We start from the raw sequence: 27,714 nt of genomic DNA, 5'->3' as shown, positions 1-27,714 counted from the left end.
TCTGTGCATGACTGTGGTCATGTACATACTTTTTGCCTTTGAATAACTTCCTCTACTAACCAGGGATTAAAGCACCTACCTTGCAAAGATATTGCTGGACTGAAATGAGGCAATGTAAATGTTTCTGAACACAGTGCCTGCAAAGCAGATAATTATTGTAAATTATGGAATTTTGTTCAACCTTCTGCTTGATAATGTTAAAAAAAACAGCTAAGAAGTGTGCGTGATTGTTTATTTATAATATTAAGCACTCAAAACAAAGCAATGAAAAGCCCACAGCAGTAACTTAGTAAACATTTGCTTGATGAAAGAATGAATAGATAACATTAGTTACCAAAACACTACTGAAATAATAAAAAATTTACTGTCATCTCTTTAATACTAACAACAGTATTGAAAGAATAATGCTTTCTCCTCTCATTTTAATGATAAAACGGCATGTCAACTAGTTTTTCCTGAAGACAAACACTGACAGACCATTTTCTCTTGGGAATGCTCCCATTTGGGTTGACAAGTGCTTTCAAAAGAAACAAAACTAGTATATTTCTACTTTAAGTGACAAAATTAATTGTTGAAAAGAACGATTGCTATTATACAGAATTTTTCCCAACAGTGGATGTTACACTTATCAATACATTCACACATATTTAGTCTGAGTAAAAAAGGCAACAGGATTATTTTTCTATATTATGTCACAAAAATGTTCTATGTAATTGATAATATATGAAAACAGCAACTATGGTTGAAGCAATGTATTCACTTCAACCATCTGATTAAATTAGTTTAAGTCATGCGTAGACTACATTATTATTCTAAATTTGAAGTTATCTCAATCTCATAATAAGAAAAACATATTGAGGAGGGAATTCAGCAGAGCAGTAAGCTTCTTTTTTGGATGTCCTCCTCCCTTATCAGAGTGCCTGTGTTCCAGCAGCTTCCTGCTATTGGGTATACTGGGATGAAACAGATGATGATTGAAGTGACTGGGTATTTACCACCCATGTGAGACATCCAGATTTAATTTCTAACTCACACTGTTGTTCTGATCCAGCTTCAGTTATTTTTGTTATCTGAAGAGTGAATCAATATATAGGAGACTTCTGTTTTTCTTTGTCTCTGTATCTCTCACTTTCAAAATAAATGTTAAAATTTTAAATAATAGAACATTTTACATATATATATTATTTCAAGTAAATATGCACTGATGTATGCTATGCCAGTTGCATTTGAAGCATCATTTCTGCATTTTTCAAAGTTACCTGTGATCTATAAAAGGCAAGAAATCATATTTTTATAGAGAAACAAAGATGATCATTACTTATGCATAGAAACATTTAAGAATTTAACTGCACTGATGATCAATGAATAGACTGTGAGAAACTGTTAGATTTCCATGATTATGGGAGGCAGTTCTAATGCTTCTCTGTAGTGTTGCAGTGGTGTGCCACAGAGAAGACATAACTGCTTTCCTCAGTCCCTCCACACCCATCCAGTGCTACTTGCTTTAACTAAGCCTTTTACATGTTCCTGGAGCAATTTAGAAAAACTTTAGACAGAGAATGATATTTCCAGTGTAACATCATTTAAATGCCAACTCAGTTTTAAGTGTACTTATGCCATATGCAAGGAGTTTTGCAGTCCTGTTTAATTGGGTTAAATTATTAGGCAGAAAAATCACTTCCAAATAAGTCTATGACTTTCTAGTGTGATTTAATTTGATGGAATCAAGAAAAGCATTCATAAAGAGAATTTTAGAATTAAGTTTTTGTTGAGTGCAAAATAGGAACTCCAACCTTAGTTAGTGAAAAGAATGACCTAGGAGACTTTCTTATGTATTAGGTGTCAATAAAGTACCTAAAAGGTAATCTATATAAGTGAAATTGATACTTTGTGATGTTATGTAAAGAGCCTTTGTCTTGACTGTTGAATAACAATGTTTTTTCTTCATTATTTTTTAATTTCCCATACTGTTTGTTGAACTCTCTATCTACTGTAGTGTTAATATTATGAGTATAAAGTTAGTTAAAAATAGATCTTGGTAAAAAATTAGAATGGTAAAAGAAGAGGGAAGAAGGACAGGAGTATGGGCAGGAGTAAAGTAGGGGGGGAAATCACTAAGTTTCTAAATTTGTATATATGAAATGTCTTAAGTTTGTATTCCTAAATTAAATTTTAAAAAAGAAAACAATGTTAGCTATTCTGATTTATAAGCTAAGATAACATTAAAGTATAGAAACCAAACTACCTGAAAATTGAGTTTGTTAAGCCTTACACTGGCTCATTAAAGTGAGAAAAACTGTCACTTCATCATAAATATGTTAACTAAATTATATGTCTATTTTTAGATAATTCAGCAACCTAAAGATAAACATATGCAATCTAATTTTCACTTTCACCTTATATAGTCTTTTGGTAATATTTGTAATTAATAAGACTTTTGTAATATATTTGTCACAATAATAAATATGTGGCCCAGCATAATGGTTAATATCTCATAAGAGCATGCAGCACTTAACCTTTATTTAAAATGAACACTTATATATTAGTGGTTAGGAAAAATAGAAGAAATGCATTTTTAAATATTTATTTTATGTATTTGAAAGACAGAGTTACAGAGAGAAGTAGAGACACACACACACAGAGAGAGAGAGAGGTCTCCCATCTGCTGGTTCACTACCCAAATGGCCACAATGCCTAGAGCTGAGCAGAGCCAAATCCTGGATCCAGGAACTTCTCCCTGGTCTCTAATGTGGAGGCAAGGATCCAAGAACTTGGACCATCCTCTGCTGTTTTTGTAGGCACATTAGTAAGGAGGTGGATTGGAAGTGGAGCAGCTGGGACTCAAACTGGCACCCACCTGAGATGCTGGCACGCAGGTCAGGGCTTTAACCTTCTGTGCCACAGTGCCAGCTCTGGAAAAAATACTTGTTATTACTTTTGAAAAGAAAGATGGAGGAAGAAACAATACACAGAGAGACCTTCCAGTCAATTTTTCACTCTCCAAATACCACAAAATTTGAGATGGATATGTAGGCAGCCTTTGGACAAGTTAAGGCCAATCTTGGCTTATGGAATTCCTGGGATAAGAAAGTCACATACTCCCATCCTGAAGGAGGATGTTAATCAAGAATACCCTGTTAAAATTATCTGTGCTACTGGAGGCCCTGATAAGTTTCTTGTGTATGTTGTTATCTTTTGTGCTTCTTTGCTTGCAGCTGGTTGTGTATAAATACTGCTGAGACATTGGAATAAATGAGCCTTGATCAGCCTTGTTATCTTGGTTTTATGCTCTGTGCCCTTGTCCCTCTTTTCATTCCCACTCCCTCCTTCAGGTTCTGCTCGACTGGTGCGGCTGGCCCACACAGGGACAGGCTGAAACCAAAAGCCAACCTGAATCTGAATCTTGCACAAGGGTAACAGAAATAAACTACTCAAGCCATCACTTCCACCATCCAGAGTGTGTATTAGAGGCTGGGATAGTAAGTAAGGCATCAAATCCAAGCTGCAGGCTTTGAAAGCAACAAAACCATTGTTTCACTCACCCCCAGGGTGTGCTTTTTAATGTTTGTAGACTTATCATAAGAATCCTACATATCAATTATTCTTAAATGTATCTCAAACTACAATAGCAACAAATTTACTTCCTATAATTTTTAATTTGCAAGAATTCATTAAGGGATTCTTTGTTTTTCAAAATTCAAGATTTGATTCAGAAGTCTATACCTGACATACAGAAAACTTTTAAGAGGGAAGTTATAGTAACATTTTTTACTGAACAGTCTAAGCAATTTATTTATTTTACCACAGTATATATCAGCCACTGTATAACACAACAGAAATACTATTAACATAAGGTAACATTCTAACAAGAATTTTCCAGCTATCTACTTCCCCATTTCTCTTAAAATACCTAAATTGATAGGACATCATCTTTACATCTGTGAAAAATTGCATCCTTCTAAATATATGGAGATGAGTTTTATACTTTGGGATATAGCACTTTTTGAGAAATGTTATATCATTATATATATATATATATACTATATATATACTACTATATATACTGTTTATACTACTATACAATGATATATATATATATTATATCATTAATATATATATTGAAGTCTATTGGATATTGGTTTTGTTGAAAGACTGTTTTCTTACAGTTCTATCACTATTTTTTTCATGCATTTTGAAGATTTGTTGTTAGGAGCATTGACTTTGGGTCAATATTTGGGCACAGTGGGTTATGGCCTCACTTAAAATACCAACATCTCATATTTGAGAATCAATTCTAGTCCCAGTTGCTGTTTCTGATCCAGTTCCCTGCAAATGCAAGTGCGAAGGAAGCATTAGGTGATTCAAGTACTTGGACCCTGACATCCATGCAGGAGCCCCTGATGGAATTCTGGGTTCCTGGCTTCAGCCTGGCCCAGCCTGTGCCATCAAGGTCATTTCTCTCTGCCTTTCTGTCCAGTCACATAGCCTTTCAAATAAAAAAAATCTATTTTTTAAAGATTTTATTTATTTGAAAGACAGAGTTACAGAGTGAGGTAGACACAGAGAGAAAGGTCTTCCATCTGCTGGTTCACTCCCTAGATGGCAGTAACGGCCAGAACTACAATGATCTAAAGCCTGGAGCCAGGAGCTTCTTCTGCATTTTCCATGTGGATGCAGAGACCCAAGGACTTGGGCCATCTTCAACTGCTTTCCCAGGCCATAACATAGAGTTGGATTGGAATAGCAGCAGCTGGGACTAGAACTGGTGCCCATATGGGATGCCGGAGATTCAAGCCAGGGTTGTAACCTGCTGTACCACAGTGCTGGCCCCATAAAACTCTATTTAAAAGAACATTTTGATCTCATGCTTAATTCTCCCCATCATAACTGACAAATAAAATGATTCAATGAGAATCATATTCTTTGTTTTGAAATAGACACTACCCAGTGCTAATATAGGAACTCTTTGACAAGTGTTCACAGAGTCACCTTTACTTTTAACATATTCATATCTTTATATTTAAGATGCATTTTATATATTTATAAATATATAAAACATGTTATATTTAACGTGCATTGTTAGTAGTACACCTATGGGTCATGCATTTATATTTATTCTGTAAAAAACTGGCATTTAAGTATTTTGTCATACCATTTACACTTACTCAGATTACCTCTATGGTTGAATTTGTCTTACATTTTATTGCTTCTTTTACATTTTATCATAGACAATATTTGATACACATTTTTGTGCTTTTGTTTGGTATTTATGATTAAAATTTTGCTTTGTGGGTGATTGGAATAACTCTACTAGTTATTTTCTGTTGTGTGATTTATATCCTATGAAAAAGCATTTCAGTTTTTTTTAAACTTTTATTTAATGAATATAAATGTCCAAAGTTCAGCTTTGGATTACAATGGCTCGCCGCCCCCCATAAATTCCCTCACAAGCAGAACCCTCCCAGCTTCTGCTCTCTCTCCCATTCCATTCACATCAAGATTCACTTTCAATTATATTTATATACAGAAGATCAATTTAGTATAAATTAAGTAAAGATTTCAACAGTTTGCACCCACACAGAAACACAAAGTGGAAGTTCTCTCCTCCCTTCAGAGAAAGGTACCTCCTTCTTCGATGACCCATTCTTTCCACTGGGATCTCACTCGTGGAGATCTTTCATTTAGTCCCCCCCCCCCCGCCGAGTGTCTTGGCTTTCCATGCCTGTAATACTCTCATGGGCTTTTCAGCCAGATCCGCATGCCTTAAGGGCTGATTATGAGCCCAGAGTGCTGTTTAGGACATCTGCCATTCTATGGGTCTGCTGTGTATCTCACTTCCCATGTTGGATCATTCTCTCCCTTTTTTTATTCTATCAGCTAGTATTTGCAGACACTATTCTTGTTTATGTGATCCCTTTGGTTCTTAGTCCTATCATTATGATCAATTGTGAACAGAAATTGATCACTGGGACTAGTGAGATGGCATTGGTACATGCCACCTTGATGGGATTGACTTGGAATCCCCTGGTATGTTTCTAACTCTACCGTTTGAGGTAAGTCAGCTTGAGCATGTCCTGAATTGCACATCTCTTCCCTCTCTTATTCCCGCTCTTATATTTAACAGCGATCACTTTTCAGTTAAGTTTCAGCACTTAAGAAGAATTGTGTATTGATTACAGTATTCAACCAAAAGAATTAAGTAGAACAAACAAAAAAAAAATACTGAGAGGGATAACATATTAAGCTGTTCATCAACAGTCAGGGCTATGCTGATCAAGTCACCGTTTCTCCTAGTGTTCCTTTCACTTTAACAGGTTTCCTTTTTGGTGCTCAGTTAGTTGTCACCTATCAGGGAGAACAAGTGGCATTTGTCCCTTTGGGATTGGCTTATTTCACTCAGCATAATGTTTTCCAAATTCCTAACAGGGATCACTTTTCAGTTAAAATTTAAACACCTAAGAATAATTGTGTGTTAATTACAGAGTTCAACCAATGGTACTAGAACAAAAAAAATACTAAAATGGATAAAGTATTACATTGTACATCAACCATCAGGACAAGAGCTAATCAAGTCACTGTTTCTCATAGTATCCATTTCACTTCAACAAGTTTCCCCTTTGGTGCTCAGTTAGTTGTCGCTGATCAGGGAGAACATATGATATTTGTCCCTTTTGGACTGGCTTAATTCACTCAGCATGATGTTTTCCAAATTCCTCCATCTTGTTGCAAATGACTGGGTTTCATTGTTTTTGACTGCTGTATAGTATTCAATAGAGTACATGTCCCATAATTTCTTTATCCAGTCTACTGTTGATGGGCATTTGGGTTGGTTCCAGGTCTTAGCTATTGTAAATTGAGCTGCAATAAACATTAAGGTGTAGACAGCTTTTTGGTTTGCCAATTTCATTTCCTTTGGGTAAATTCCAAGGAGTGGGATGGCTGGGTTGAATGGTAGGGTTATCTTCAGGTTTCTGAGGCATCTCCAGACTGACTTCCATAGTGGCTTAACCAGTTTGCATTCCCACCAACAGTGGGTTAGTGTCCCTTTTTCCCCACATCCTCGCCAGCATCTATTGTTGGTACATTTCTGAATGTGAGCCATTCTAACTGGGGTGAGGTGAAACCTCATTGTGGTTTTGATTTGCATTTCCCTGATTGCTAGTGATCTTGAACATTTTTTCATGTGCCTGTTGGCCATTTGGATTTCCTCTTTTGAAAAATGTCTATTGAGGTCCTTGGCCCATCTCTTAAGTGGGTTGTTTGTTTTAATGTTGTGGAGTTTCTTGATTTCTTTGTAGATTCTGGTTATTAACCTTTTATCAGTTGCATAGTTTGCAAATATATTTTCCCATTCTGTTGGCTGCCTCTTCACTTTCCTGACTGTTTCTTTTGCAGTACAGAAACTTCTCAATTTGATGCAATCCCAAATGTTAATTTTGGCTTTGACTGCCTGTGCTACTGGGGTGTTTTCCAAGAATTCTTTGCCTGTGCCAATATCTTGCAGGGTTTTTCCAATGCTCTCTAATAATTTGATGGTGTCAGGTCGTAGATTTAAGTGTTTAATCCACGTTTGTCGCTCCCCCTCTTCACGGAGGAATGACACTAAACCCTGCCTAGGCTTCATATCCGAGTCACGGCACCATTATGTCACTCCCCCTCTTCATGGAGGAGCGACACAGGACCCTGCCTAGGCTTCATATCCGAGTCACGGCACCATTATGTCGCTCCCCGTCTTCGTGGAGGAATGACACAGGACCCTGCGCTGTTCTTTTGTCTGCTCGGCCCTCCCCGGGTTTGCTGCTGGTTCTTCCCGGGTTGGCTACCATCCCTTCCACCTCCGTGGAAGGGGCGGTTCCCCCTAGCCACTTTCCCCACTTGCGCGGGGGAGCGGCACACCGCCGGCCGGCTCTCTCGGGGGCTGCACAGGTGTTCCTCTTAGATGTTCCTGGTGCATGTTGTCTCTCTCCTCCTTTATAGTCCTCTTCCACCAATCCCAACTCTGCTACCCATACGCCGAGTACGCTGCTCTCCTCCAATCAGGAGCAGGTCCTACAGTTTATTGGTTGAACTGGAGGCAGCTGTGTAGAAGCTGTTTCTCCCTTCTCAGCGCCATATTGTGGGAGAGCAGATGCATAGAATAAGTCTTAATTCCAGTAACTTAGTCTAGTCCGGGTTGCTCCCCACACATGTTGAGTGAATTTTTGTGTAAGGTGAAAGGTAGGGGTCTTGCTTCATGATTCTGCACGTGGAAATCGAATTTTCCCAGCATCATTTATTGAATAGACTGTCCTTACCCCAGGGATTGGTTTTGGATCCACTGAAATGGATGGTGATGAACAAAGACATAAGTCTCAGATAGATAAAACTGGAATTTATTCCTAGTCCTTAAATCCCAACCCAGTCCTTTTTGGACTATAGTATAGTTTATTAAATACAATATTTAACTATAAAAATTAATAGAGTTTTTAAGATTACATTTTATAAAATACAGAAATCAGTTCAATAGTTACTACAGATAACAAGAAGCAGCAAGGTGAAACTAACTTTACAGGGCTGGCACCATGGCTTATTAGGTTAATCCTCTGCCTGTGGTGCTGGCATCCCATTGGGGTTCCAGGTTCTAGTCTCGGTTGCCCCTCTTCCAGTACAGCTCTCTGTTGTGGCCCAGGAAGGCAGTGGAGGATGGCCCAAGTGTTTGGGCCCCTGAGCTCGAATGGGAGACCAGGAAGAAGCACCTGACTCCTGGCTTTCGATCGGCATAGTTCCAGCCATAGCAGTCATTCAGGGAGTGAACCAATGGAAGGAAGAGCTGTCTCTCTCTCTCTTGCTGTCTAACTCTATCTGTCAAATGAACAAAAAAATGAAACTAACTTTACAATTGAGAAGACACAGTCTTATTTCTAAATTATATTTAAAGATATACAGCACAGTGACTTCTGAGCTAGGATAATAATTGCATTAAATTCATTATTTTCTCCTCCCACAAAGAGAGCAGCCACAACTTTGAACATCCCCAAAAAGAAATGATCAACTCACTTATCAATCTTTCAAAACACTATGAATACACAAAAGGGGAAGAAAATATACAGCATATGCTTCTGGTAAGAAATTTGCTTTAAAAAATAAAAGCACACACCAACCCCTCTGCTACCTCCTGCACACACACACACGCACACACACACACACACACACACACTTCTCTTTCAACCTTGCTGATGGGATGTTCTTATTCATATGACTTACTTTTCTTTTCCTTTAATACTTACTACTTTGTCACACAATAGGCTAGAGGATTTTCATTTGCTGAATCCCTTCAATGCAGTTGAGAAGCCCACTGTGGGAAGGTGTGCCAGCCAAAGATTAACTTTTTGGGGCTTACTTTCTTAATTCTCTAACCAAGTATTTGTAATAAAACACTCCTTTTCACAATAAATAAGTTATCAGGCTACAGTCCTTGGAGATATTCAACTGTAAAAGTATGAGTTCAAAGTAGAATAACTACAGTAAACACAACTAAAAGTGAACAGAAAAATACTCATTTTGTTTCTTAAAAAATCAATTATATGGTACACCAGAGGGCAAATTCAACAAGTTTCTACAGAAATGTAATATAAAAATTTCAGTGTGATGAAAATTAATAGCATTTGGACCAAAGCACAACAAAGTACTAAAAGACATACTAACTGTCTCTAAATGCTGAGTAGAAAATACACTAGAATTGTCAGTGAATACCACTACACAAAATAACAAACTCAGCATATGTCTGCCAATAGCATAAGGAAATCTTTACTGCTTTTACTTTCACTCCTTCCATTGAGTACAAAAATCAAAGGTGATTAGTGAAACCAATAAGCAATACTATCATACATCTGCAAAACCAAATCTGTCAAAGAAATTCTCTGTAACTTCTGAGGGCATGAATTAAATGACTTAAACTACTACAATGCTCTCTGAATTTAACTAGAGTAGTTTAAGAACGTTCTAGAACAGGCTCTATACTGCATATTTTCTGTTAATGTCTCTTGTCAATTTCTGTGGTAGTTGTTTACCTAGAAATTGATTCACACAATTACAAAATTCTACATGATGAAGAAATTTTCAATTACCACCAACCAGGCAAAAATAAAAACATAAATGGCATATTTAAATTATCTTTAAATGGATAAAAGGTTATGATATCAAACATAGTTTGAAGTGAATTATGTAAGCTCAGATATGAATGTAAAATCATTTTGATGGGAAAAATTCAATAACTGACACTTAGGAAAAGAATGTTCAAAATAAAAACTAAAGATAACACAATATTAAGAAATTAAGGGAAAAAGGACCATTTTGAGCTGTGTCATTCCATTGCAAGGGCAGACTTGAGGTACAGTTAGTGCTACTTAATTATTTTCTAAGGTTCTTTACATTCTGAAAACACTATCTAGTTGACTGTCCTCTCTCATTTAAAATATTTCACCACATTTGTTCTGCAAAACCAGCTAACAAAGCTTAAAAAACTGTCTATAAGTCATGCTTAGCATGCAGTTGCTCTTCTGATAACCCAAGCAGGAGAATATTATCTAATAGGAAATTTCCCCTCATGGTTACTGTTTGAAACCATGATTTGGACAGTTATCATCCATAATTTCTAGCAGATAAAACTCTGGAGTCAGACATGGTAGAACTATGTTTCCATAGCATGGACGTTTATATATATATAATGTATTACATATATGTATATGTAATATATATTATATATGTATGTTTGTAGACTTATTAGAAATCCTTTCTTTACACTTTTTTGAAACTTGATAATTTATAACAAAGATTTTGAAATGCAATTCACTGAATTTAAGACAAAATAATTTGATTAAAATGCACAATAGATTATACAGTTTGTACACTAAGACTCAATTATCCCCAATGTGGAATTTCGGTCAGTTGCTTAAACAATCAATCACCATGGATTATAACACACATCCAGTTTTGCCATCATCAGAGGAAAAAAGTTGGAAAAAAGTACACTGTAGATATTTGCCTCAAGATATTCCAAAGTTGTAATCCAAATGTATCATGTTGGCATTAATCTAATGGTAAGTATCAAGTTAAACATTGGTTCATTCAGTATAAACAACACTGAGTAGCTACTGATTTACTTAGAAGCCAACTTGGTAACAGAATTGACACTATACTGGCAATTACTATTGAAGTATAAATCTCTCTAGAGATTTAAAATATTCAGAATTTTGAAATTTCTTTTCAAATGACGATGATGTAGGTTTTGTGTTTCTTGGATGTTGATGTTTTATTTGGGATATTTCAGAGGATAACATAACAAAAGTAGCAAAATACAATGCTAGATTTTGGATATGTTTATTGTTTAACTCTGTAAGTTACCAAATTTTGCAACTTTCTACTCTATTCTATTTGCCATGTTATACATGCCAAATTAAAATAACATTAACAATAATGGCGTAAAGTCACCTGAACAAAAGGAAATCAGAGTCATAAACATGCAACAGCCTATCATGAAACACATACAGAAAAGATGGATTTTCTTGCCATTTGAAATGCACAGCTATCAAAAACAAAATCCATGCAGATTTATCACATATTATATAGGTTAAGGCCAAAGATCTTATAGAAATCTTAGAAGTTAATATGTAAATACTAGCAATAGAATCTTTCTAGCTTAAGGACCTGCACAAACAATAGGTTCTATTAGGAAAAGTGCTTTTCCATTTAGGAGATAGTAATAATAATAGTAATAAAACATTGTCCTCAAAAAACAGCAATTTAACTCTTCAGACCAAAAACAACACAGAATTAAGAATCACAATCAAACCTTCCCAAGAATAATTCTTGTCAAATGTTATAAAATAGCAACACAGGCTTGATCAGCATATCAACTAAAAAATATTTATGATTTTAAAAGGCAGTTAAGTTAAAGAAAACCTAATAAGAAAAGTATTCATATGAAATGGCTACAGCTGGAACCATAAAGAAAAAGGTATAAATGGCCATATAAATAACTAAATATTTATCTAAAGTAAAAATTACTGTAGAATAAAAAAATGCTTAATATCTCAAGTTGACAAAATCCTGCTTCTGTGTAATTAAAAAAATAATTGCTGCAATCCCCCATTTCAAATGCAATCAGAAAAATCCATACTAGATTTCAGCTAGTTGTTTATAAAGTTACTTTAATCAGGAAAAGAAGAACTTTTTTTTTACTTTTATTTAATGAATATATATTTCCAAAGTACAGCTTATGGATTACAATGGCTTCCACCCCATAACGTCCATCCCACCCGCAACCCTACCCTTTCCCGCTCCCTCTCCCATTCCATTCACATCAAGATTCATTTTCAATTCTCTTTATATACAGAAGATCAGTTTAGCATATATTAAGTAAAGATTTCAACAGTTTGCACCCACACAGAAACACAAAGTGAAAAATACTGTTTGAGTACTAGTTATAGCATTAAATCACAATGTACAGCACATTAAGGACAGAGATCCTACATGAGGAGTAAGTGCACAGTGACTCCTATTGTTGACTTAACAAATTGACACTCTTGTTTATGGCATCAGTAATCACCCAAGGCTCTTGTCATGAGTTGCCAAGGCTATGGAAGCCTTTTGAGTTCACCGACTCTGATCATATTTAGACAAGTTTGTAGTCAAAGTGGAAGTTCCCTCCTCCCTTCAGGGAAAGGTACCGAAAGAACTTTTTAAAATCTTCTGTGTATTAAGATAATCGAAAATGAATCTTGATGTGAATGGAAGGGGAGAGGGAGTGGGAAAGGGGAGGGTTGTGGGTGGGAGGGACGGTATGGGGGGGAAGCCATGGTAATCCATAATTCGTACTTTGGAAATTTATATTCATTAAATAAAAGTTAAAAAAAAAAAACAATGTATTCCAATGATCATTAAATCTGATGCTAATGGCTGACTGCTGCAACACAAAATTGCACACCTTAAATAGCTTAACACATCACACAGTATTACACCAAAGTGTTTTTCTCATTTCAAGTTCATTAAAACTTTAGCAGTACAAATTATCCAAGTGCAGATTATCAAAATATCAACTCAACGAAGTCCACATTAAAAAAAAAAAAAGAAGGACAAACATAAAACAACCCCCAAACAATGAAAACTTAAAGTCTAAGACAGAAATGAAGTAACTATACAGGACTCACTCATCCACTTTTGTCTTCATCTGTTCCAGGGCTTGATTCACAATCAATTTTATTTTTATCATGTCCATGGTCATTTTCTTGACCCATTGGTTTTTGGTATTCTTTTTCAACTGAAGATCTGGTCTTCTCATCTTCCTCATTTTTCAATGAGGAAGACTTTAATTCATTGTCCTGACTGCTTTGTTTCATTATTGAGACTGGACTTTGATCTCTATTAGCTTTTTCCCCCTATTATTCAAACTATTATGATCACAATTTTTAAAGTACATTCTTTTCTCACTTTCAGAATTTTCTTTTCAGTCTTACACATTACAGTTTTCCACACCACCCCCTGCATTCTTCCCTAGGTTTGGAAGCTGGGGAGCCAAATTTGAAGAACATATATGATAGATTTCACCTTTATCTGCTGCCCTAACCCACATCCTAGCCCACCTAAGATATAAAAAATCCCAGCCCCCAGGGTCCGGGCCCTCTACCATGTTTTCAGATTATGTGCATGCTGGTAGTTGATTGATTTTTGGGCTGACTGAATTCATACCATATTTCATCTCTGTTTTTGTCCTCTTCTCCTTATATTTGGTGGCAGAATTTACCTCTCAAGTTAACCAAATATTATCTGCCACTCTTCATATCTCATGGCATTTTTCAGTCCCTATCATTTCTCCTCTTCAAGAAAAGTAGAATCAGTGAATGGACTTTTAAAACAGGATTTAACTCTCCACACAGGTCCACTTAAACTGGGTAAAACTCCTTTCTTTAGCCCTGTTAAGAATTGGCTCTCTTCCCTGGAAACAGTTCATAGTTTGCTCATTTGAAATTTACTATAGAAAGCCTCTTTTTTCACCTAAATTCCCTCCCCTACAAAATTCTGAAGCTATACCTGGCATTTCTCAAGAGAGAAAATTCAAATGTACAAGTGACATTTGAAAAAATGCTCCAGATCAGTATCCATCGGGGAAATGCAAATCAAAACCACAATGAGGCTTCACCTCACCCCAGTTAGAATAGTTCACATATAGAAATCACCAAACAAGAAATCAAGAATGCACGAGGAAATGTAACCTAATTCACTGTTGGTGGGAATTCAAAGTGGTGTAGCCACTATGGAAGACACTATGGTGATATATCAGAAATATGAATATAGCACATAATCCAGCCATCCCACTCAGGAATTTACCCAAAACAAAATAAATCAGCTTACAAAAGAGTTATTTGTACCCCCACGTTCATTGCTACTCCATTCACAATAACTAAGATATAGAATCAAATGAGATGTCCATTAACGGATGACTGGATAAAAAATTATATATATATATATATATATATATACACACTGCAGAATAAAATTTGGCTGTCAAAAAAAAACAAAAAAGAAAAGAAATCCTCTCATTTGCAGTAAAATGGATGCAATTGGAAAACACTATAATTAGTTAAATAATCCAGTCCCCAAAACACAGATATCATGTTTTCCCTGAACTTGCTAACTATACAGTACTTACAAAATAATGTTTTGGAGTGAAATGAACATTCTGAGATTTAATTAATAAGTCCCTGTGTCTGCTGTTAAGGAATAGTTTTTTTTTCCCCTTCATACTCTTTGTTGAACTCTTCACTTAGTGTAAAGCTAACATTATGAGTATAAAGTAAACTAAAAAAAAATGATCTTTGTAAAAATTAAGAGAATAGGAGATGGAAGAGAGAGAAGTGTTGGATCTTGTGCAGGGGGGAGGGTATGGTGTGAAAATAACTGTGTTCCTAATCATATATATACATATATATATACATACATATATATATATATCTGAGATACATAAAACTTGTATAAATTAAATAATTTTTTTTAAAAATAAAATAGGTTTTTTATTGGGGGGCGGAGCCAAGATGGCAGAATAGTGAGGGCGTGCACCAATAGTCCGGGAAAATTTAGTTTAATAAAAGGGGAGTTATGGTAGCCTCAGAAAAAAGAACCAGGAAAATATTGCAGAGGAAACCCTTCTGGATTGAGTGGTCGTGAATCGGAGGACCTACTGGGAGAACAAGGTCGCCCACCGCGTGGAAGCCGAGCTGCGGGAGCAAGCCGCGGCAGCCGAGCCATGGGACCAAACTGCACAAGCCGAGCTGCGCAAGCCGAGCCGCGGGACCGAGCCGCTGGAACGCGAGGTGAGCCCGAGACACTGGCAGGCAAGCGGAGAGAGGAGACTAGAGGGAACAACCCCCAGGGAGCGGGGGAACTTCACCAGGCTAACTGGAAGACAGAGAGGTGACTGGTACGGACACGGGTTTCTCTCTCTCCGCTCACCTCTCAAGGGCGAGCAAGACAAAGAGCAGGTGCCATCTTGGACATACGTCATAAGCAGAGCGACCTCAGGTCTGCACCGGCCCTGAGCCTAGCAGAAAAACCTGACTCTGGGCGGGGCAAATTAACAGGAGATTAGGACCTAGTAAATTTGTGGTGCTACTGAACTGAGACTGTGAAAAAAGAGACGGTGGGGGAGAGAACTCACGGAATTCACGTGAGCACTCTCCAGAGACGCTACAATTCCGTAACTTTGGCAACCCAGTGGGAGACTGAAGGAGAATTTGAGCCCACTCTGAGGGCCGAACAGATTCCCTGTGTGGTCCTTGGGAAAGAGCTTCTGATCTCTGGCTCCTGTGGGTATATCATTTGCCTGCTAACTACCTCCAACTTCGTTCAGCTGTGCAGAATAACTTCCCTTTTGAATCAAAAAAAAAAAAGAAAGAGAGAGAGAGAGAGGTTTACCACGCCTAACCTGGGAGTGTCACCTTTGGCACACCAAACAGAGCTCTCAGGCCACACCCATCTCAAGCCCTAAGGCTCCATCAAAAAACAGATAGTCCACTTAATCTAGAGTCATAGTATAACAAGAAAAAGAACCACAGTGAAGAAACCAAATATCTCCAATATGCCAAATAACAAATGCAAAAACCAAGGTAATAAAAACAAGGAAGTCACCATGAAGCCCTCAAATGAAAAAGACACCCCAATTCAAGATTATGAAGATGATGACATAGAAGAAATGCAAGAAGCAGATCTCAAAAAATTGATAAGAACATTAAGAAGTTCTCAAAAACAAATTCTTGAACTACAGAAATCCTTAATGGACAAGATAGAAAATCTCTCTCGTGAAAATGAAATATTAAGGAGGAATCAAAATGAAACGAAACAACTAGTACAACAGGAAACTGGGATAGTGACTGAAGTGAAGAATTCAATAGATCAAATGAAAAACACAATAGAGAGCATTGCAAACAGAATGGGTGAAGCAGAAGAGAGAATATTGGACTTAGAAGACAGAGAACAGGAAAGGATACAGTCAGACCAAAGAAAAGAAGAGGAAATTAGGAATCTAAAACATATTGTCGGGAATTTTCAGGATACTATTAAAAAAACCAACATTCGGGTTCTAGGAGTTCCTGAAGGCATGGAGAGGGAGAAAGGATTAGAAGGCCTTTTTAGTGAGATATTAGCAGAAAATTTCCCAGGTTTGGAGAAGGACAGAGAAATCCTAGTACAGGAAGCTCACAGAACCCCTAATAAACACGACCAAAAGAGATCCTCACCACGACACGTTGTAATTAAACTTACCACAGTGAAACATAAAGAAAAGATCCTAAAATGTGCAAGAGAGAAACGTCAGATTACTCTCAGAGGATCTCCAATCAGACTCACAGCTGACTTCTCATCAGAAACTCTACAAGCCAGGAGGGAATGGCGAGATATAGCCCAGGTACTAAGAGAGAAAAACTGCCAGCCCAGAATATTATATCCTGCAAAGCTATCATTTGTGAATGAAGGTGAAATAAAGACTTTTCATAGCAAACAGAAATTGAAAGAATTTGTCTGCACTCGTCCAGCCCTGCAAAAGATGCTTAAAGATGTGTTACACACAGAAACAAAGAAACACGGTCATCAATATGAAAGAAGGTAAAGGAAGGAAACCAAGGAAGGAAAGCTCACAGCAAAAGATCACAGGGAATTCAAAGCGTATATTAGAACTTATCTTTGGCAAATGGCAGGGCAAAGTTACCACTTATCATTAGTCACATTGAACGTGAATGGCCTGAACTGTCCAGTTAAAAGACACCGATTGGCTGATTGGGTTAAGGAACAAAACCCATCTATTTGCTGCTTACAAGAAACGCATCTTTCCAACAAAGATCCATACAGACTGAAAGTGAAAGGCTGGAAAAAGATATACCATGCCAACAGAAATGAAAAAAGAGCAGGCGTAGCCATCTTAATATCAGACAAAATAAACTTTACCACAAAAACCGTTAAGAGAGACAAAGAGGGACACTACATAATGATTAAGGGATCAATTCAACAGGAAGATATAACAATTATCAATGTATATGCACCCAACTACAGGGCACCGGTTTATCTAAAAGATTTGTTAACGGACTTAAAGGGAGACTTAGACCCCAATACAATAGTACTGGGGGACTTCAATACTCCACTCTCAGAAATAGACAGATCAATAGGACAGAAGATCAACAAGGATACAGTAGATTTAAACGACACTATAGCCCAAATGGACCTAACAGATATATACAGAACTTTCAATCCTACAGCTAAAGATTTTACATGCTCATGGATTGGAAGAATCAATATCACCAAAATGTCCATTCTCCCAAAAGCAATTTATAAATTCAATGCAATACCAATCAAGATACCGAAGACCTTCTTCTCAGATCTGAAAAAATTGGTGCTGAAATTTATATGGAGGCACAAGAGACCTCGAATAGCTAAAGCAATCTTGTACAACAAAAACAAAGCTGGAGGCATCACAATACCAGACTTCAGGACATACTACAGGGCAGTTGTAATCAAAACAGCATTGTACTGGTACAGAAACAGATGGATAGACCAATGGAACAGAATAGAAACACCAGAAATCAATCCAAACATCTACAGCCAACTTATATTTGATCAAGGATCTAAAACTAATTCCTGGAGCAAGGACAGTCTATTCAATAAATGGTGCTGGGAAAACTGGATTTCCACGTGCAGAAGCATGAAGCAAGAACCCTACCTTACACCTTACACAAAAATTCACTCAACGTGGATTAAAGACCTAAATCTACGTCCTGACACCATTAAGTTATTAGAGAACATTGGAGAAACCCTTCAAGATATTGGCACAGGCAAAGAGTTTCTGGAAAAGACCCGGGAGGCACAGGCAGTCAAAGCCAAAATCAACTATTGGGATTGGATCAAATTGAGAAGTTTCGGTACTGCAAAAGAAACAGTCAGGAGAGTGAAGAGACAACCGACAGAATGGGAAAAAATATTTGCAAACTATGCAACAGATAAAGGGTTAATAACCAGAATCTACAAAGAGATCAAGAAACTCCACAAAAACAAAACTAACAACCCAATTAAGAGATGGGCCAAGGACCTCAATAGACATTTTTCAAAAGAGGAAATCCAAATGGCCAACAGGCACATGAAAAAATGTTCAAGGTCATTAGCAATCAGGGAAATGCAAATCAAAACCACAATGAGGTTTCACCTCACCCCAGTTAGAATGGCTCACATGCAGAAATCTACCAACAACACATGCTGGCGAGGATGTGGGGAACAAGGGACACTAACCCACTGTTGGTGGGAATGCAAACTGGTCAAGCCACTATGGAAGTCAGTCTGGAGATTCCTCAGAAACCTGAAGATAACCCTACCGTTCGACCCAGCCATCCCACTCCTTGGAATCTACCCAAAGGAATTTAAATTGGCAAACAAAAAAGTGGTCTGCACCCTAATGTTTATTGCAGCACAATTCACAATAGCCAAGATCTGGAACCGACCTAAATGCCCATCAACGGTAGACTGGATAAAGAAATTATGGGATATGTACTCTTTAGAATACTATACCGCAGTAAGAAACAACGAAATCCAGTCATTTGCAACAAAATGGAGGAATCTGGAACACATCATGCTGAGTGAAATAAGCCAGTCCCAAAGGGACAAATACCATATGTTCTCCCTGATCGGTGACAACTGACTGAACACCAAAAAGGAAACCTCCTGAAGTGAAACGGACACTATGGGAAATGGTGACTTGATCAGCATAGCCCTGACTGTTAATGAACAACTTAATACATTATCCCTCTTAGTAGTTTTTTTGTCTGTTCTACTTAATATGACTGGTTTAATTCTGTAATTAATACACAGTTATTCTTAAGTGTTAAAAATTAACTGAAATGTGATCCCTGTTAAACATAAGAGTGGGAATAAGAGAGGGAAGAGATGTATAATTTGGGACATGCTCAAGCTGACTTGCCCCAAATGGTAGAGTTAAAAACATACCAGGGGATTCCAATTCAATCCCATCAAGGTGGCATGTACCAATGCCATCTCACTGATCCAAGTGATCAATTTCAGTTCACAATTGATCATAATGAAAGGACTAAGAGTCAAAGGGAGCACATAAACAAGTCTAGTATCTGCTAACACTAACCGATGGAATAAATAAAGGGGAGAGTGATCCAACATGGGAAGTGAGATACTCAGCAGACTCATAGAATGGCAGATGTCCTAACAGCACTCTGGCCTCAGAATCAGCCCTAAAGGCACTCGGATCTGGCTGAAAAGCCCATGAGAGTATTTCAGGCATGGAAAGCCAAGACACTCTGGCAAAAGATCTCTGCGAGTGAGATCCCAGTGGAAAGAACAGGTCTTCAAAGAAGGAGGTACCTTTCTCTGAAGGGAGGAGAGAACCTCCACTTTGACTATGACCTTGTCTAAACAAGGTAAGAATCGGAGAACTCAGAGGGCTTCCATAGCCTTGGAAACTCATGACCGGAGCATAGGGAGACTACTGATGCCATAAACAGGAGTGTCAATTTGTAAAGTCAACAACAGGAGTCACTGTGCACTTACTCCTCATGTAGGATCTCTGTCCTTAATGTGCTGTGTATTGAGATTTAATGCTATAACGAGTACTCAAACAATATAGTTCACTTTGTGTTTTCATGGGTTGCAAACTGTTGAAATCTCTACTTAATGTATACTAAACTGATCCTCTGTAAAAAAAAAAAAAGAAAGAAAGAAAGAAAGAAATTATCAACTCCCAACTTGACTCTCACTGGGATTAAACATGACAATAGGTCTGATCTGATTTCATCATCACTTAAAAAAAATCATCTATTATTTTTCACTTTATGTTTCTGTGTGAGAGCAAACTGTTGAAATCCTTACTTAATGTATACTAAGCTGATCTTCTGTATATTAAGATAATCAAAAATGAATCTTGATGTGAATGGAAGGGGAGAGGGAGTGGGAAAGGGGAGGGTAGTGGGTGGGAGGGACGGTATGTGGGGGAAGCCATTGTAATCCATAAATCATACTTTGGAAATTTATATTCATTAAATAAAAGTTAAAAAAAATAAAATAATACGTTGGAAATTTATGGGTTATAATCAAATGACTGAACATAAGGATCTTAGGAGTTCCTGAAGGTGTGGAGAGAATGGTTTAGAAGGCATATTTAGTGGAATAATTACATTAAAAAAATTTCCAAATTTTTAGAAATAAAGGGATGTCCTAGTACAAGAAATATATAGAACTCCTAATAGACTTGGCCAGAAAGATCTTTACCATGATGAATTGCAGTTAAACTTTCAACAATAAAAAAATAAATAAAACATTGTAAAATGTACATGAAAGAAATGCCAGATTACTTTCAGTGAATTTCCAACTTGACTCACAGGTGACTTCTCTTGAGAATCTCTTTGGGCTAGGAGAGAATGTAGAGATATAATCCAAATCTTAAGAAAAATAAATAAAAAACTGTTGATCCAGAATACTACACCCTGCAAAGATTTCATTTATGAATGAATGCGAAAAGACTTTCCATAACAAAAAGAAAGTGAAAGAATTTGTCACAAATTCATTATTAGAAAAAATGTTCTGGTATGTTATGAGCTGTATTTTATAGCAAACGGCTTTCTCACAGTAATTACATTCATGAGTTTGCTCTCCTGTGTGAATTCTGATGCATTGTAAGGTTTGATTTCTGGCCAAAGGGTTTTCTACAGTCATTACATTCATAATGTTTCTTCTCTGTGTGAATTCTCTGATGATTCCTGAGATCTGACATATAGCCAAAGGCTTTCCCACAGTCATTACATTTATGGAGTTTCTCCCCTGTGTGAATTTTCTGATGTCTTATAAGGTGTGACTTCCAGCCAAAGGCTTTTCCACAGTGATTACATTCATGAAATTTCTCCCCATTGTGAATTCTCTGATGCCTTATGAGTTCTGACTTATTGCAAAAGGCTTTTCCACAGTCATTACATTCATAAAGTTTCTCTCCTATGTGAATTTTCTTATGTTTTTTGAGGCTTGACTCACGGCCAAAGGCTTTCCCACACTCATTACATTCATAAGGTTTCTCCCCTGTGTGAATTCTCCAATGGATTGTGAGGTGTGACTTATCACCAAAGGTTTCTCCACAGTCATTGCATCTACACCTACATGGACTCAAATTCTATACCTGCCCATTATTAAACTTTCTAAAGTGTTTACTTGTTAGTCAAATAGCAAGAAAATTTTGCCATTAGGCATTTGATGGGTGTCACTCACCCAAGGAAAACAGGCTTCTGTAGGTCTCCAGTATCACATGCCTGTACAGGATTTTCTGAGCTTTGTTCATCTTCTGCCATTCCTCCCAGGTAAAGTACACAGCTAGATCTTCAAATGCTATCATCACCTGCAATATTATACTTCTGGTCAACATATCAACTCTGTCACAAAACAAACACTAACAGTTGTATATCTTGTATATGTGTATGAAGGAAAAAGGAAGGATATGGTATCATTTTAGACTTGTTGAACATTTGGAGAGTGCACAGAAGCATTCAATAAGGAGTCAAATTTATTGTCTAAAGGCCATGAAAAATGCCCACACTGGAGGGAAACAGGAGTTTCAGATCCATCAGTGAAGCTATGATGGGAATGACCAGAGAAGAATTTCCAGGAAAGCACCATGCACAGTCAGTTCAAATATGACAGAGAAAAAATGTTTTAAAAAAGAGGGCAGGCATTTAGCTTAGTGTTTATGATGCCAGCTAAGATACTCTACATCTACCTCAGCATAGCTAGGTTAGATTTCCTGTGCCAGCTTCAGATTCCAGCTCGAAATGAATTGATAGAGAAGCAGTGGTGATGCCAACAATGAGGGAGACATGGACTCCATTCCTCATTCCTGGCTTCAATCCCAATCCACCTCTGCTTGGCATGGCTATTTAGGGAGTGAATAAGTGCATTGGAGCTCTCTGTCTCACTCCAGGTCTTTGTCTATCAAGCTCATAAATACTTTTTAAGTAAGAGAAGATTCAAGTAAGACAAACAATAGAAAATAGCTTTTGACTTTCTCTATTATTCTGATAAAATATTTGAAGAACTGGAATAACATTACACCAAATTAAAGTGAAAACAATGGAATTATTTGCCCAAAAACAGAACTTGGAACAGTCTGCAATAGAATCTGCATTTGCGACTAACTGAGAGAAATGCATAAAGATTGATTTAAGAACTTGCAGTAGGCACCATCACTGTGGTGCAGTCAGGTAAGCCTCTACCTGCAATGCTGGTATCCCATGTAAACAGACTATTTTAGTACTGGAAGCTCCACTTTACATCCAGCTCCTTGCTAATGTGCCTGAAAGAGCAATGAATGATGGCCTGTGTTTTGGGGTCACTTCCATCAAAGTGGGAGACCTGGATGGGGTTCCAAGCTCCTGATTTGACTTGTCCAAGCCATAGCCATTGTGGACATTTGGAAAATGAACCTGTAGATGGAAGGTATCTCTTTTTCTCTCCCCATCACTTTCAATCGCTGTAGCTCTGCCTTTCAAAAAAGATAAATCTTTAAAAATAAAAAGATCCTAATATAGATTCTTTTCCCCACATTTTCCTGATCCTACCACTAAATCAAGTTCAGCTCCTCAAAACTCTTAAGTACTGCATTAATTCAACAATTAAAGAATAAAGTTAACTGATTTGTGTTTTAGCATTAGTTAATTCTTTCACTTTGAGGATGTTTATTTCTTGGGTGGCACTAAAACCCTGCCCACTACAACATTTATATGACAGTAAAGACTTTTTCACACATTATGACCCACAAAATTTAGCATATTGTGCTCTAAGCTTCAACTCAAAACATGTAAGAAATACATATTTTTCTATGGCAGCAGGAAGACCAGAAACCAAATTGCCTGATCTTAGTTGACTGTTTCACAATCACATCAAATTCATCATTCATCTTGTTTGTGTATTTTTCCTGAAAATAAACTTTATGTTTCTTGTTCTATTTTAATTTATGAACCATTCAAAATCTAAAATGACAACTAAAAACAAGCCAAGGAATAATTCAGAAAACAATTTACAGGTGATGTATTAATTTTATCTACTCATGGAAATATGTGGAGGTGCCTAGAATCATACCTGGAAGAGAAATTCAATGGAAGGAGTTAACATAAAACTTATCTGGTATCATTTGACATTGAACTGTGGAAAAAATGTAGAATGAATAAAGAATAATAACTACATTAACTGAGAAAACATCAGCTTCACTGTGGAGGAATAAACCTTTAAACATGAGAATATATAGGAATATATATATGAATATGTATATATATGAAAGTATACACACCTCTATCAAGTGGCAGCAATTAAACAGAAGTAATGGTTGGTTTAATGAAAGAATTGTCTACAGATTTTCTAAAATAATAATGTAATAATAAAATTTAAGAGTGATCATTCAAATAATCACTTTATCAAAGAGATAAAAGTTGTGTTGTCACTAATTTTTACATTAAAAAAAAGTTAGAGTTTATGTTTTTTAAAATTTTTTTAAAGATTTAGTTATTTACTTGAGAGAGATACACAGAGAGAGATGGAGAGGCAGGGAGAGAGATCCTCCATCCGCTGGTTCACTCTCCAATTGGCTGCAAGGGCCGGAGCTGCACTGATCCAAAGCCAGGAACTTCTTCCAGGTCTCCCACGTGGGTGCAGGGGCCCAAGGACTTGGGCCACCCTCTAGTGCTTTCCCAGGCCACAGCAGAGAGCTGGATTGGAAGTGGAGCAGCCGAATATCCAACCGGCTCCCATATGGGATGCCAGCACTGTAGGTAGTGGCCTTAGCCACAATGTCACAGCACAGGCCACTCTATTAATGTTAAAGTACTATTTGGATTCCATATTTGTGTGTACATTAGAACACTTCTTATTTACATAGATCAGAAATTCTATAGAAAACATGTAAATTACAGTTTCACATTTTTTGGCCAAAATTGAATTGGAATAAATATACATAATATTTGATGTAGTACACTTTTCCAGAAATGATTCAAATAACATGATTCCCTGTATCCATACCTTCACATGACCCTGGTTTTCACCATTTCATCTGCTTTATACCATATCACCAAATGCAATAGAAACAGATAGTTTGTAAAGTATTTGCCTTCTCAGATTTTCTTTATTTGACACTGTTATCTTGTAGAAAACTCTGGCCTGCTTGTTGAAAGGATAGGATCTAACCAAGATTTGCCACAAACCACCAGACATCTAAGTGAAGCTATATCTAAGGCAGCAGCCTCAATCAGCTCTTCAGGTGACTAAACCCTCATTTCTGATCCCAGACTGATCACAGGAACTGCCCAGTTAAGCCCATCCCAAAACACTGATTCAAAGTTAGAAGTCAAATGGCTTTTAGTTAAGCCATTCTGTTTTCTGATTTTTTTCCTGCATCAAATGCTGATACATACTGGTGAGTAAGTGAAAAGTTGAAAAATACAATTAATACAACTTCCCAATCTCCTGTAGAAGTTTCCAGAAATATAGGGCTGACACTGTCACCTAGCAAGTAAAGTTGCCACCTGCAATGCAAGCAGCCCCATTTAGACATTTGTTTGTATTCTGGGTGCTCTGCTTTTGATCCAGCTCTCTGCGAATGGCATGAGAAAAGCAGTAGAAGATGGCCCAAGTACTTGCATAAATGTGAGAGACCCAGATGCACATTCTATATCTTGGCCTCAGTCTGCCATAGGCTTGCCCACTGCAGCCCTCTGGAGAGTGAATTCGCAGATGAAATACATCTGTCTCTCCTTCCTATATATAACACATTCAAATTAAAAAAAAAAAAGAAAAGAAAAAAGCTCCTACAAGCATATGTGCCTATCAATTGGATCTTAGCAAAGCTGCTTACACTAAAAAAATCTTGGGAATCACACAAATGAATTCTCTGGAGATCATCAGGTCATATTTCACATTTCTAGTTATGTGTGGTCATACTATTCTTTTTGTTTATATTTTAAGAAACCTAAAACATGAAGTCTGATTTAGTGTAAATTTACTATTCAGAAAATAGCTAAAAAGCTCACAATCATTTTCTATTGCTGCATATATACTCTATATTTTTCAAGATTTTCAAGAAGAAATTACTGATAGCAAGTGGGAAAATGTTTATGATATGCTTTTTGAAGTCACACAATTCATGCATAGCATAAAGATCAAAAGGAAAAACATGGTCAGGGCAGTCTTCTAAAGCAATACTTATTTGAAACTGGTGACATTTTCTGAAATTGATCTATAAAATAAATGTGTTATTTAATTAAGTGTGGCAAAATAGAAAACACTAGCCAAAAGTTAGGGTGCCAAGAATCATGTGACACTACTCAAACCACTTATCTCCTGAAATACTGAAATACAATTTGTTTCATCTTTTTTACCTGCAGAAACCCTGGTAAACATTCCTTGAACTAACAGAAAGAACTATTAGGATACAAGGAGCAGCAGCCTAGCCCAAATTGACAGATTAGGTCTCACAGACTACCATTTCCAAAAATCACAATAGTGGAATGAAGTAATGGGCATGTGGTAGGAAGCAATATAAATAGTGACTCTCAGACATGAGAGGTTTTGCACCTCCCCAGAACACACCTTCAAGATCACTTTAAAAAGTAACATTGGTAGGCCCTTGCATTTCTAGTCCATTCCCAACTTTCTTTGGAATGCTAGTCCAGAACTTCCAATATTACCTAGTTTTGATAACAAGGATGAAGTAAGGTAATATCAACTAAAGCTTGTTCACTCTACTCAGTATGATCAATAACTGGACTAAGCAAAACTAGGGTCTTCGTATTTCAGTGACTCTTCGTCTCTGTTCTGAAGCCTTAAGGCATTGTTTCAGAGAGCGTTAAGCGGTATTCTGTCAGAAATGATTCCTATATATGGAACTCACTTCTTCAAATATCATAAAAACTACTCACTTCCAAAGGAAATGGAACTGTGACCCAGTGCCAAAACTTCCATGTTCCTGGAAACTAGGTTTTGTATAAACTTCTGTATCCTCAAATGAGTAGTGCTGGACAGGCTACACAGTGCAGGAAACCAGAAATTCAATTCGAAGAAGATATACAATGAAACCCCACAAATGCAATATTGTGTAAGCCTGCACACATCTCACAATGATTTTTCAGGGAATATGAGGATATTTCACTAATACTGCTAATATACTCTTCTTACAGATTGGTAGGGACAGAGGTGCAACCCACATTCACCCCATACACCTTTCAGCTTAAATGGCTCAAACACCCAGCTCCACCTCATGGTCATCTAGACTGACTACAGACTGTCTACGGAACTTTTAGAACCACATCCTGTGTGCCTGGAGACAGGGGAGATTGAACAATATGCTCCAGAATGAACAATGAGTCAAAGAAGAAATCAAAAGAGAAATCAAAAAATTCCTAGAAACAAATGAAATGACAATACATCATATCTCAATGTATGAGATACAGCAAAATGGTGTTAAAAGGGACATACATAACAGTAGCACTTACATGAAGAAACTAGAAAGCTACCAAATAAATGAGCTCTCAGTGCACCCCAAGGACTATCAACAAAAAACCAAACACAAAAATATTAGGAGGAAAGAAATAATTAAAATTAGAGAATAAACAAAAGTGAAACCAAAGATGTACAGAAAATCAGTGAAATAAAAAGTTATTTTTTGAAAAAATTAACAAAATTGATACACCACTGCTGCAATTAGCCAAGAAAAAATATCCAAATCAATAAAATAAGAGATGAAAAAGGAAATGTTACAACAGACACCACAGAAACAAAAAGAAGCAATAGAAATTACTATAAAGAGCTGTATGCCAACAAATCAGGAAACCTAGAAGAACTGGATAGATTCCTGCACACATTCAACCTACCTAAACTGAACCATGAAAACATAGAAAGTCTAAACAGAGAAATAACCAAGACAGAACTCGAATCAGTCATAAAGACATCCCAAACGAAGAAAAGCCCAGGACTGAATGGCTTCACTGCTGAATTCTACTAGATAATTGAAGAACTAACAGCAATTCTTCTCAAGTTATTGAAAACATTTGAAAGGGAGGGAATCCCCTAAAAATTCTTTCTATGAAATCAACATCACTTTAATTCCAAAACCTGAAAAAGGAAAAAAAGCAATAGAGAATGACAGATCAA

At 36.9% G+C, this 27,714-nt stretch overlaps 1 long non-coding RNA gene across 5 annotated transcripts in view; it reads right to left on the bottom strand.

Moving 5' to 3' along the window:
- Positions 1-27,714, bottom strand: part of LOC103345341 (uncharacterized) — a 189,552-nt gene that overhangs the window by 119,623 nt on the left and 42,215 nt on the right. For 2 of the 5 annotated variants that reach the window (XR_016222233.1, XR_016222240.1), the window contains 2 exons: positions 21,793-21,919; positions 8,476-8,841 (listed from right to left, as the gene is read on the bottom strand). This is a non-coding gene — a long non-coding RNA (uncharacterized LOC103345341). Of the gene's footprint in view, positions 1-8,475; positions 8,842-21,792; positions 21,920-27,714 lie in introns of those variants that run through there. The other 3 variants (XR_007915471.3, XR_016222234.1, XR_016222246.1) reach the window with 2 other exon arrangements.

This window comes from Oryctolagus cuniculus, chromosome 1 (assembly GCF_051225735.1).
Source record: "Oryctolagus cuniculus isolate XC-2025 breed Fujian yellow rabbit chromosome 1, ASM5122573v1, whole genome shotgun sequence".
Lineage (NCBI taxonomy): Eukaryota > Metazoa > Chordata > Mammalia > Lagomorpha > Leporidae > Oryctolagus > Oryctolagus cuniculus.
The sequence above is the reverse complement of the archived record's forward strand: the minus strand, read 5'-3'. Positions and strand labels throughout refer to the sequence as shown.